This window comes from Eulemur rufifrons, chromosome 30 (genome assembly GCF_041146395.1).
Source record: "Eulemur rufifrons isolate Redbay chromosome 30, OSU_ERuf_1, whole genome shotgun sequence".
Classification (NCBI taxonomy): Eukaryota; Metazoa; Chordata; class Mammalia; order Primates; family Lemuridae; genus Eulemur; species Eulemur rufifrons.
In genome coordinates, this window is record NC_091012.1 from 76,448,405 (window position 1) to 76,462,567 (window position 14,163).

Consider the following 14,163-nt stretch of genomic DNA (forward strand, 5'->3'; position numbering starts at 1 on the left):
AAAAATATATTACAAGGCTATAGTAATCAAAACAGTATGGTACTGGCACAAGAACAGAGACATAGACCAATGGAACATAACAGAAAACTCAGATATAAAACTATCCTTATATTGTTATCTGATCTTTGATAAAGCAGGCAAAACATACACTGGCAAAAAGAATCTCTATTCAATAAATGGTGCTGGAAAAATTGGATAGCTACATGTGGCAGGCAGAAACTGGGTCTGGACCTTTCACCACTCACAAAAGTATACTCACAATGGACAACAGACTTAATACTAAATCATATGAATTCTAGAAGATACTGTTGGAAAAACTATAGACTTCACTCTAGGCAAAGAATTTGTAAATAAGACCCCAAAGGCAATCACAGCAACAATAAAAATAAACAAATGGGACCTGATCTAATTAGAAAGCTTCTGCACAGTGAAGGAAACAATTATTGGACCAAATAGGCACCCAACAAAATGGGAGAGAAAATTTTCATGCTATACATCCAATAAAAGGCTGATAACTAGAATCTATAAAGAACTCAAGCAAATCACCAAGATAAAAATCAAGCAACCCCATTAGAACATGGGCAAAGGATATGAACAGGAGCTTTTCAAAAGAAGATAGACTAATGATCAACAAACATATGAAAAAAAAATGCTCAACATCTCTAATCATCAGGGAAACACAAATCAAAACCACAATGAGATATCAATTAACTTCAGTGAGAATGGCTTTTATCAAAAAGTCCCATAACAACAAATGTTGGTGTGGATGCAGAGAGGTAGGATCACTCATACACTGCTGGTGGGACTTCAAACTAGTACAACCTCTATGGAAACTAGTATGGAGATACCTCAAAGAACTAAAAGTAGAACTACCATTTGATCCATCAATCCCATTACTGGGTATTTACCCAAAAGGAAGGAAAAACAAAGGACATTCTATAAAAAAGACATGTGCCCTTCAATGTTCATAGAATCACAATTCACCATTGCAAAGATGTGGAAATAACCCAAGTGTCCATCAATACATGAGTGGATTAAGAAAATGTGGTATATGTATACCATGGAATACTAGTCAGCCATAATAAAATGTTGAACTAATACCTCTCATATTATCCTGGATGGAGCTGGAGCCCATTCTTCTAAGTGAAGTACCACAAGAATGGAAAAACAAGCACCACATGTACTCACCATTAAATTGTAACTGATTGATCAACACCTGTGTGTACATACAGAAATAACATTCATCAGCAATCAAGCAAGTGGGAGGGAGGAGGAAGGGATGGGGAAATTTACACCTAACATGTACAATACACACTATCTGGGAGATGGGCACTCTTATAACTTTGACTCAAATGGTATAAGAGCAATTTACATAATGAGAACATTTGTACCCCCATCATATTCTGAAATTAAAAAAAAATAAGTAAGAAAGAAACATTTTCCACAGTGTACAATTTTATGTAAAAGTCTATTTTGATTAGAGCAAAGTTTTACCTATCTATCAAATCTTATTGTACCATGATGTAGATTTAATAGACAGTACTATATTCAATCTTTTTCATGTTAACAAATATTTTTATGCCTGTATGTATACAATATAAGAGATGACACCATGTGAATACATGAAAAGTGTAAGATGTGATCCTTACCATTAGAGTTTTACTGATATGAGGGGGCAATAGACATTTGAGTATTAAATAATTAGGAAAAATACAAATGATAGGGGTGATTATAAGCATAAATAGGAGTGATAGAACTGATCTCAAATCATCTCAATTGCCAGAATCATTTTGAAAGTATTGGCTGCAAGGTTGAATTACACAAATAGGTAAAATCATGAATGTCTGTGAAAAACAATCAGAATAAAATGGAAGAGGCAGACATTATAAATATTTTCTGTTGAAGAAATTATTTATTTTATCATTGCATATACTGGGAAGTAGTAAAATAAAATATTAAGTTATGACAAATTTCCATGAACAGTATAATAATGATATTTCCATTACCATAAATGGGGTCATGCACAGAGACTTTCATGGTATAATTTGGAAAGTTGATGAGTTTGGCACCGATTTACTACAATAGTAAATCTTAAGTCAGAGTTACCTCTCCATAATTAACAAATGTTGTGGATTCTCCATACTGCCTTATTAGACAGCACAGGCCTACATCCTCTTGCTTTGTTTTGAGCATGGTCTGATGTTTGCATATCTGTTTTGAACGTCTGATTTTCCTACCTTTGCTCAAGTCATCCCTTTTAGTTATCACAGAGTTCCTCATGCTGTTACGATACTGTCATAGTCTGTTTTTTGCCATTATAGTGAAATACCTGATACTTGATAATTTATAAAAAACAGAAATTTCTTACCCTTCTGGAGGCTGAAAAGTTTAAGTTCAAGAAGCTGGAATGTTTGGTACCTGGTAAGGGACCAGCCTCTTTTTCCAGGATGGCACTTTGAATGATGTATCCTGCAGAGGAGAGGTATGCTTTTTCTTCCATAGAACAAGAGCCAAAGAGAGTGAACCTACTCCCACAAGCCCCTCTTAGAGGAGCATGACTCCATTCATAAATATCTCCCATTAGGCTCCACCTCTGAACAGTGTAACATTGGGGATTATGCTTCCAACACATGAATTTACGTATACTACTGAGCATCAAAATGGATTATTCTGTCTTTGTATGACAATCTGGCCTGTTTTCTCCTACTATTTCTAAGGCTTCTATGGCCATATCATGTCATCTTTAGTAGTATTGTCATCACAGAGTTTTCCACATTGGGGGGATATTTTGAAATCAGTTTAATCAGTTCCTCCTAATATGTTTAATTAGAATAAAATTTACCCATATTGGTCTCAGATTGGAAGTGTCAGTACCAACAATTTTTGAAGTCTGCCTTCCACAATTTTTTGGTTTTAATTCATTGAGGTACTTACACAGAATTCCCTTTACCACTAATGAGGATAGTGGGACAATAGATGACTTGGAAACACAGTCCTAGAAATAACTTTCTCAATTTTCAAAAAAAACATAAAATGACCACTCCAATTTATAATTCCCCTTTACACTAAAAGAGAAAGCACAAGAAAAAAATGGAGTAGAAGAAAAGATAGACTAAAGAATAAATAACTGTCTAAGAACTGCACTTTATTTGATGGTAAATTTGATATCTGTCTTTACATTTTAAACTAAAAGAGTTTTTTAGTTCATCCTGGTTTACTTCTGACATTTATAGCCATTGCAAAACACAATTAAGTGTCAATCTTTCTTCAGAAAGCACTTTAGAACATTGTTTTTCAAATGATGCAAGGATGCAGTAATATCTAAAAAAAATCAAATAATGTGTGCATCCTTAAAAAGATAATTTATCTTTTACCAGTTTATCAATCAGCAAGTATTTATTGAGTACCTAGGTGAGGCACTGTGTGGTATAATAAAGATACATACATAATTTATTAATTTGCCAAACATTCTTGAAGTCTATTAAATGATAAATCTTGTCCTTGAACAAAATGATACAATCCAGATAAAGATATTAACATTTGAAACAATTATAAAATAATAAAAATAAATATTTAACCACATTCTAAGTGGTATAGTGTAGAGTTTAACACAAAAGTCATTATTACCTATACATGGGCTGAGAAAATGTAATGAGAAACCAATGCACAAAGCATGGAAGATATACTGAAAAGTTCTCAGAATCTAAACATTAATTAGGCATACACAAATTAGAAGAAACATTTTAGCCTAAAACTCTGACAGAATTTTGAGTGGCAGTTTTCATATTTCATTGAAAAATTATATGAGAAATTAAATACAAAATATGATTTGATTTTTATTTAATCTTTGTGGGAATGATAGTCTTAATAAATCCTAGACCTACAATCTTAGGACTCATATTGTCCAACTTATTTTTTTAAATGAGAAAAGCATAGCACAGACTAATCCTACACTTTTGTATGTAAATTTATCTTTTTGTGTAAGACATCAAAGTGAAGATCAATCTTCTGAGAAAATAAAGATATTACTTTGAAGGATATTCTCTCCTATAGGCACATTAACCTGAATGAAAGTATCATGAATTTCATGTTACATTTGGGATCAGATAAGAGTTTAGAACACAGGAGCTGAGGTCTAATAATTATTGACTTCACATTTTGTAACATACCCAGGTCAAAATTGCTGAAAACTGTGTGCATTAACCATGGAGTTGGGATAAGACAGTCAGTCATCAAGCAAGTGTTTCAGTTTCTGAATAAAAATGAATAGCTTAATAAATGTGGAAAGCAGAACAAAGTCTGTTCTAGCATACAAAATTAATACTCTGTGATGATTAGCAAAGCAAAATACCCAAGATCTAAACAAATCAGACAGGCTAACAAAACAAACAGGATTGCAAGTCCCAGGCATTTTCATTCCACAATAAAATCCTAAGAAAACATTTCTTTCAATCAGAATCTACTTTCATCTTTATTTTATTCATACAGTGTACAATTAGGACAGCAGTGTGAAATTAGGCCATAACTAATGTAACACAGGAAAGCTGCCCACATATCTGTTTGACAGGAAATCAGCCAAAACAGACAGAATTAATGGAAATTCTGAAGACAATGTCAAAGTGAATTGAGCAGCAGTTCATCGCTAGGCCAGTTCCAATTTTATTATATATGCTGCCAAACTGAGTACATGTTGTGCTCTATTTTTTATATTTTGTTTGTTTGCTGATTTGTTTTTGTCTAATTAGTGTTGAAATTAGCTAATATTAACCAGATTCAATCTTTAACATAACATTTGGAGTTTTATACAAAATGCAACATGCTTTTTTCCATAAAAAAGGTTTTCTGCCCTCCTGCAGATTATTTTAATTTGTTATCATCAATATTATTAAAATAATATTGATGATAATTGAATCACTTATTTTCATATGGCATGTCTTGTCTTAAGCTAAAAAATAAACTTTTTTAATTTTTTTTTGTTTTTGTTTGTTGTTTTATTTTCTTTTAGGTAGAGAATCCTTTTGTAACTTTGGTTATAAAACTGTAGTGTCTGTATTTAGTACAGAGTTGAGGAGGGAAATCTTCCTCTTTGTCCTCTGAAAAGTTTGCTGAACATAAACTGATGAAAGGCAGATTAATATGAGAAAAAAAAGCATATAAAATAAAATAATGAGCATGAGCATGGGGGAATCACAGAAGAAGGAGTACCCAATATCCCAGTGAGGTCCAGATGCTTACTTCTGCATAGTGGAAGGGGTGATGGAGCTTGTAGGACTAAATTATTTTCAGGGGAAAAGAATGAGCCCAAAGGAAAATGGCCTGGGACAAAGTTCCTCTGAGCTCTGGGGGAGGTGGTGGTAAGGTGAGGAGTGGGACTTCACTGTGAACAAAGGTTGTCTCATTAAGCAGACAAAATCTCCCAGGTAATCTCTCAGAGCTTCCCTAAGAAGAATAGATGAAAAGTTGGTCTAGACATGGTGGTGACTCCCAGTCTCTTCTTTTCTCCTTTGGATATTTCCTGATTATTTGATGAGATTTCTAAGGAAAATATTTTAAGACAATTGCATTTCTTTTGTAAAGAAATTTTCATAATCATATAAGGAAATTCAAGAGAGTGTCCTTATTGGTGCATTGGGAAACAGAGGATCAGAAAGATGGGGGGATGGGAAGATCAGAGTGAGACCTTGGTCTGAGGCTTATTTCTGAAGCCATTCAATTGTCTCTAATTCAAAACACTCAGCATGCCACAGAGCCATATTTAGGGATATAATTTTCTGTACCACAATATTAAAAAACAGCAGTCAATCAGAACTTTGTTAAAAGTTTGCAATTTTAATTCTTGAATGGTGGATACATTGAGAATAGATAAAATATCATTAGTTTCCTAGATCAGAAACTTTATAAGAAGGATTAAGAAATGAGATATTAGAAAACAATGCAATAACAGCCAATAGGGAAGAAAAAATATTTAATTATTTCCTTTGAATCAGATATTTAGACCTATCATTTTTTTACTGAATTGATTGGAAATATTGTAAGGATATCCTGTTGTGAATTCTTTTTTTTTTTTTTTTGTTGAGACAGAGTCTCACTTTGTTGCCCAGGCTAGAGTGAGTGCCGTGGCGTCAGCTTAGCTCACAGCAACCTCAGACTCCTTGGCTTAAGCGATCCTACTGCCTCAGCCTCCCGAGTAGCTGGGACTACAGGCATGCGCCACTATGCCCGGCTAATTTTTTCTATATAGATTTTTAGTTCTCCATATAATGTCGTTCTATTTTTAGTAGAGACGGGGTCTCGCTCAGGCTGGTCTCGAACTCCTGACCTTGAGCAATCCACCCGCCTCGGCCTCCCAGAGTGCTAGGATTACAGGCGTGAGCCACCACGCCCGGCCCTGTTGTGAATTCTTAAACAATTATACAAAATGTAAGCAATTAAGTGGGACTTCTTTTTATTATTCAAAATTTATTTCATATTTTTTATTGTCAAATCTAATATCAAATCTATATAGACAGCAAATATTATGAATACAATTTTCCTGGTTATTATTTTATGTAAAAAGTGATTCACAATACATTCACAATAGATTCTTCTGCAACATGGAATAGTCCCAACAGGTAAAATGATGTTTGCATTTGCAAGCAACTTCTAATACTATTTTGCATATAGATATTCATTAAAAATCACGGTTCTAAAAAACATTGACAATTCTACAAAAAAATTGAAAATGCATTATAGATGAAACTAAAAATGTTCCATTTGAACACTTAGACAAGTATTGGGGATATCTTTAGGTAACTTTCCTCTAGTCTACATGAATAAAAACACAGTGGAATTTCCATAAAGTTATTTAGTACTTTCCAGGTATAGTTTGAAAAAAATTATCAAATGGTTGTTATTGGAATATATGTGTGTGTTGGCCGTGCACGGTGGCTCACACCTTTAATCCTAGCCCTCTGGGAGGCCGAGGTGGGCGGATCCTTTGAGCTTAGGAGTTTGAGACCAGCCTGAGCAAGATCAAGACCCCGTCTCTGCTAAAAATAGAAAGAAATTAGCTGTACAACTAAAAATATATAGAAAAAGTTAGCCGGGCATGGTGGCGCATGCCTGTAGTCCCAGCTACTCAGGAGGCTGAGGTAGAAGGATTGCTTGAGCCCAGGAGTTTGAGGTTGCTGTGAGCTAGGCTGATGCCATGTCACTCTAGTCCGGACAACAGAGTGAGACTCTGTCTCAAAAAAAAAAAAAAAGGAATATATGTGTGTGTGTGTATGTGTGTGTGTGTATATGCAGAGTTTGTATCCATTTTACTGAAACCGATCCATAATACTGAGAAGGAGGGAATCCTCCCTAACTCATCCTACAAAACCAGTATCATCCTCATACCAAAGCCAGAAGAATGACACAACAAAAAAGAAAACTAAAGACAATTGTCCCTTATGAACATAAATGTAAAAATCCTCAACAAAATACTAGCAAATTGAATTCAATAGCACATCAAGAAGATAATTCACCATGACAAAGTGGGTTTCATCCTAGGGATGCAAGGATGGTAAAATACATGCACATTAAAAGATTATTCACCACATAAACAGAATTAAAAACAAAGGCCATATGATCATCTCAATAGATGCAGAAAAAACATTTGATAAATTCCAGCACCCCTTCATAATAAGAACCTTCAACAACCTAGGCATAGATGGAACATACGTCGAAATTATAAGGGCCATATATGACAAACCCACAGCCAACATCATACTGTTAGGTTTATTCCAGGGGGGGACCTGAATATTATGTATGGGACAGAATATGGTTAATGCAAAACTTAGGGTTGTAAAACAATAGCCGCAGGAGTCCGGGGAGTCCCTGGACTTTGTAGATCTGGCAGAGGGCTACAGCCAGCATTTCTTCCCCCTCCCTCCCTGATGGAGCTGAAGGCTATCCCTCCCTAGCTCTCCTGATAAGAACAATGCCAGAACTGAAGGACGGATGTGACCGGGGGAAAAAGGGTCTCAGGAGTTGGTTGTTTGCAAAAGAATTAATTACAAGCAGCTGTTCTGGCCCACTTACTTACTCCCCCCCAAAAAACCCCTCTATAAAACCCAAGGCTCTCCCCTTTTCTCTTGTGGATGCTTTTTCGCCTCCGACCATGTGCACCCAGATGCTCAAAATAAAAAACATTTTGCTACACATGAGGCTTTGTATGTCTCTTTCTTGGCTCTGGACCTAACAATACTGAATGGGGAAAAGCTAAAAGCATCGCCCCCAAGAACTGAAACAAGACAAGGATGTTCATTGTTGCCACTTCTATTCAACATAATACTGGAAATCCTAGCCAGAACAGTCAGGCAAGAGAAAGAAATAAAGGGCATCCAAATCGGGAAAGAGGAAGTCAACCTGTCCCTGTTTGCCGGCAATATGGTTTTATAACTAGAAACCCCTACAGACTCTACCAAAAGACTTCTAGATTTGATAAATAAGTTAAGTCTCAGGTTACAAAATTAATGTACATGAGTCAATAGCATCCTTATATACTAAAAACAGTCAAGAGTCAAGAACTGAAAGTCATTTACAGTAGTTACAAAGAAAATAAAATACCTACTCTTAGGTCTGGAGGCGAGAGAGAGCCACACGAAGCCTCATGTGTAGCAAAATGCTTTTTATTTTGAGCATCTGGGTGCAGATGGGTGGAGGCAAAAAAAGTGTCCACCCTGAGGGAGGGGAAAGCCTTGGGTTTTACAGAGAGTTTCTTAGGGTGCAGTGAGTACCTGGGCCAGAACAGCTGCTACAATAATTTTTTTTTAAACAACCAATTTCTGGGACCCCTGGTTCAGTCTCATCCTGTAGAGACAAGGGAGGGGCGTAGTTCCATTCTTATCAGGGGGGATAGGAATGCCACAGCTGTCTATTAGATTTTACAACGTCCGGGGACTCTCCAGACTCCTGCGGCTATTGTTTCACAAACCTCAGTTTGCCATTAACTGCATTCTGTCCTATATATAATTTTTGAGTTCCCACCTGGAACAAACCTAACACCTACTAGCATACTTAACTAAAACAATGAAAGATTTCTACAAGGAGAACCATAAAACATTGATTAAAGGTGACATAGATGATACAACAAATGTAAAAATATACCATGTTCATGTACTGGAAGAATCAACATTATTAAAATGTCCATGCTGCCCAAAGTGATTTAGTCATTCAACAGATTTCCCACTAACATTGCAATGTCTTTTTTCACTGATCTAGAAAAAATAATCCTAAACTTCATATGGAACCAAAAATATACTGAATAGCCAAAACAATGTTAAGCAAAAAGAACAAATCTGGAGGCATCACATTACCTGACTTCAAATTATACTACAAACCAAAATTTGCCTTGTAGCATAATCTAAAATACTACAGTAACCCAAACAGCAGGGTACTGGTATAAAAGTAAACACATAGACCAATGGAACAAATAGAGATACCAGAAATAAAACCAAATAGCTATTTCCAGCTGATTTTCAACAAAGCAGATGAAAACATACACTGGGTAAAGGTCACCCTGTTCAATAAATGGTGCAGGGAAAATTGGATAGTGACATGAAGAAGAATGAGACTGCATACCTATTTCTCAAGGTATGCAAAAATTAACTCAAGATTAATTGAAGACTTAAATGTAATCATAAAAATTCTAGAAGAAAATGTAGAAAAAACTCTTATAGAAATTGGCCCAGGCAAATAATTTATAATTAAGGCCCCAAAGGCAAATATAGCAATTATAATACAACAATAAATAAATGGGACTTAATTAATCTAAAAAGTTTCTGCACAGAAAAATAATCAAGAGAGTAAATAGACAACCTATGGAATGGAAGAAAATATTTGCAAGCTATACATCTGACAAAGGGTTGATATTCAGCCTCTATAAAGAACTCAAACAAATCAGCAAGGAAAAAAAATAACCCAATCAAAAAGTGAACAAAAGAAATGAACAGATTTCTCTCAAAAGATGACAGATAAATGGACAACAAACCTGTGAAAACATTCTCAACATCAATAATTATCAGGGAAATGCAAATTAAAACCACAATGAGATACCACATTTCCCCTGTCAGAATTGCCATTATTAAAAAAGTAAAAAAAAAAAAAAATAGATGTTGGCATGGATGTAGTGAAAAGGGGATGCTTGTACACATTTTGTGGGAATACAATCTATCACAACTGCTATGGAAAGCAATATGGAGTTTCCTCAAAGAACTAAAAGTAGACTTTCCATTCTATCCACGAATCCCACTATTGGGTATCTGCCCAAAGAAAAAAAAGCCATTACATCAAAAAGACACCTGCACCCAAATGTTTCTTGCAGCATAAATCACAGTTGCAAAGATATGAAACCATTCTAAGTGTGCATCAATTCATAAGTGGATGAAGAAAATATGGCCTATGTATACACACACACACACACACACACACACACACACCACAGAGTACTACTCAGCCATAAAAAGGAGTGAAATAATGTCTTCTGCAAAAACTGGGATGGTCCTGGAGATCATTATCCTAAATGAAGTATCTCAGGAATGGAAAAACAAATGCCACATGTTCTCACTTATAATTAGAAGCTAAACTAGTGATATATATGGTCATAAAGAGGTATAATGGACATTGAAAACTATTCTTGGGGGGGGCAGGGGTGAGATTTATAAATCTACCTATCAGGTACAATGTACACTGTTCTGGTGGCAGGTTCACTGAAAACCCTGACTTCAGCATAATACAATTCATCCATGTAACAAAAAACTCTTATACCCACTAAAATTTTTGAAATAAAAAAGGAAAAAAAGTGAGGATTAAACTTAAATTTAGTCCATTTTTATAAAATGTCAGCATGTGATCAAGTTGGATGTTACTTGCGGTTTTACATGACATATTCTGAGTAGTTTACAATTTTCAGCTATTTTTAAGTTAAGTATGATTTTAAATAATTTTCCTCTTACTCTGGATATTTAATTAATTATTATTTTTTTTCGTTTCCATGGATTTTGGCTTATTACATTCAATAGGCTACTAGAAAATTGACACAATATTTTCACTTTTGAAATTACATTAAGTATATTATTTCATGGTTTTATATTATTAAAAATTGAATAGTCCTTGGTACCTTATTAAATTCACATATTATAATACATAATATATTAAATCTTATACATTAGATATACATAAACTCAATCATTACAAGAGTTCTATGAAGAAGGCATTATGGTTATTTTGCAGATAAGAAAACTGAGGCTTAGATAGATTTAGTAACCTCCTAAAGATCAAACAATATGAATTTTGATTGTTATTTCTTAGTTTTATTTACTTCTTCAATTAAGATCTTTTATCTTTAAGATTATTATCACCTGGTGTTTATTGGCATTTTTATTATAGTTTTGGAGAGATATGTATATCATATCACTGATTAAAGTGTTTCATTTTAATGCTGGAGATTGAAGAAAATATTGATCACCTATATATCTGATTATATATTTAACTATAGTGCATCTGGAAATCAAACTTAGGAATTTAGTATAGTTTATACTACATTGATATGCATTTCTGAATCTCTCTACTACTGTAACTACTAATAAAAGGACTATTAAAGTAATCCTCCTCTAAATATATGGAGTATATATATTTACCATATAATTTAGTTATATGGAGAAGACAAATGCAGATTATAATCAATAAGTATACTCTCTCTCTAAGAAAGGAAACAATCTCAAGAATTTGTGCAAAATAAAACCATTTTTAATCAAAAAGCATCTTTTTTACCTTGTTCTTAATATTCAGAGAGAATCATGTCTTCTTTCACAAAAAAGGTGGCAAGTATTTTTTTTTTTTAACAAAGACATTCTTCAACTATAATCACTGAATGTTTTTGGAGTAACTTCAGGAAACCTTATACTGAGTAATTTATAAATAATTGTAATGTATTTGTCACAGTTCTGGAGGCTGGGAAGTCCCAGGTCAAAGTGCCTGTAGATTTGGTATGTCATGAGGGCTTGCTCTCTGCTCCCAAGATGGCATCTTCTTTCTGAGTCCTCACATGGCAGAACACAAAGGCAGCTCCTTTTAATATATTTTATAAAAGCACTAATCCCATTCATGAGTGTAGAACCCTCATGACTTAATCACTTCCCCAAAGGCCTCACCTGTTAATATTAATATAATCACATTGAGTATTAGGTTCTAATATATGGATTTTGGGGGACACCGGCATTCATACCACAGCAGGGACACATATATATATTTAAAAATATGAACATTGCCATCCATCCTGGTGTTTCATTCATATTACCATCCCAGATGTTCTGTTATGTTTTCTCTGTATGTAGTCTCTGCTCTACCTCCAAGGATTTTTTGTCCTCTTCTCCCTTATAAGTCCAATGCTGTCATTTGGTAATTTAGCTTACACAGACTTCCTTTATTTTCTGGTCCAAAAATATAAGTGATCCCAAATGTTTATGAATTGGTAAAAGAATAAACAAATGAAGTATATCCATAAATTGAATATTATTCAACTATCAAATGCAATGAAATATTGATATATGCTATAACATAGATAACCTTTGAAAATATACTAAATGAAAGAAGTCAGATATAAAAGACCATGTACTATATGATTCTATTTATGTAAAGTGTCCATAATAAGCAAATCCATAAAGACATAAAGTAGATTAGTGATGGCTTAGGACTTGGAAAAATGGGGAGATTGGGGGTGATGGCTAAGGGATGTGGGCCTCCTTTCAGGAGGTAAAAAAATGTTCTAAAATTGATTATGGTGATAGATACATAATGCTGTGAATGTATTTAAAGTTATTGAACTTCCCACTTTAAATGGCTGAATTGTATAGTATGTGAATTTATCTCAGTAATGTTGTTAAGAGTGACTTACTGACAGATACAGATATAGATGCATTTGATTTTCTCATAGATTTTCCTCACCTCAACCAATTGTATAAAAAGTCGCTAATTTCTCAGTGTAGATGACCTTGGTCTAAAGAAAGAAACTGATTAAATTGATCCAAATTAAAGTGTGACTAACTGATGTGTTGTCCTTAACTTTTTTGTAATGTTCGCAGGGAGGGTGATTAGAGTTGGCTTGGGTCTCAGATTTCAAAACAATCGCTTTCAAAGATTTGGGGTAACATTTCTTTTGAATAAAGGTTTCTTCCAAAAGAACATTCCTTGGTGCTCTTCCCTTTGTAATATCTGCATACATGTGGAAATTTCTCTTTTTAACTTTCTGCAACAAACCTCCTTTCTACTTTTCTACCTCATTCTATCCTAACCCCAATCATTTGGGGACCTGAGATGGAGCATGATCTACCAGAAACTTAAAATTTATTTAGGGAAGACAATTACAAATTTATGGAAGGACTTCCTTTCCCTAAACCAAGCTAAGTCCAGATTTTTTCTTTTCTTTTCTTTCTTTTTTTTTTTTTTTCCTTTAGTACCTGAAAGTATTAGCATCCCTATCATCCATTAGCTAGTAAGGCACTTTTGGAAATTCAAACCTCTGGCTGGAAGAGGTTGAAGCTCAGCTTTATGACTCTGAAACTGCTCATTTATCCATATAAAACAATATAATTAGAGTAATTTATAATAACTATTAATTGTTCTAGACAAGAATACAGTTTAATAGTGTTCAAATTATCATTAAATTTCCTAAATTAATGTTGTCTTATGTATAATTTGCCAGCAATACTAAAAGGTTCCATTCCATAGTTTTCAGATGAAGTAACATGAATCTATCATTAAAATAATGGAAATGAGTTATTTTTGAAATTCTAAGCTGAAATTTGGCTTGCTGAAGAGATTCTTGTTACTGATATGAAAAAAAGTCTAATAAAAAGAATGATAGAGCAAAAGGTCTTGACTGAGTCAAGAAAAGGTTATATGTTAACTAGAAATTGTAAAAGGTGTACATGAATAAGTATACATTTTTATTTGACCCAAAGCACTGAAATTTCAGTAAGAAATCACTGGAGGGACATGATAGATTCAAATAGGTAGGTGGGAAAGGTAGACTGCAGTGTTTCCCTGTTAACTCCTTTCCTCCCTGCAGTGATTTTTCCCCCAGGCTGAGACTCTCATTTAAAGCAATGCATAATCTGAAAAAATGAACAACTTGTCATCATA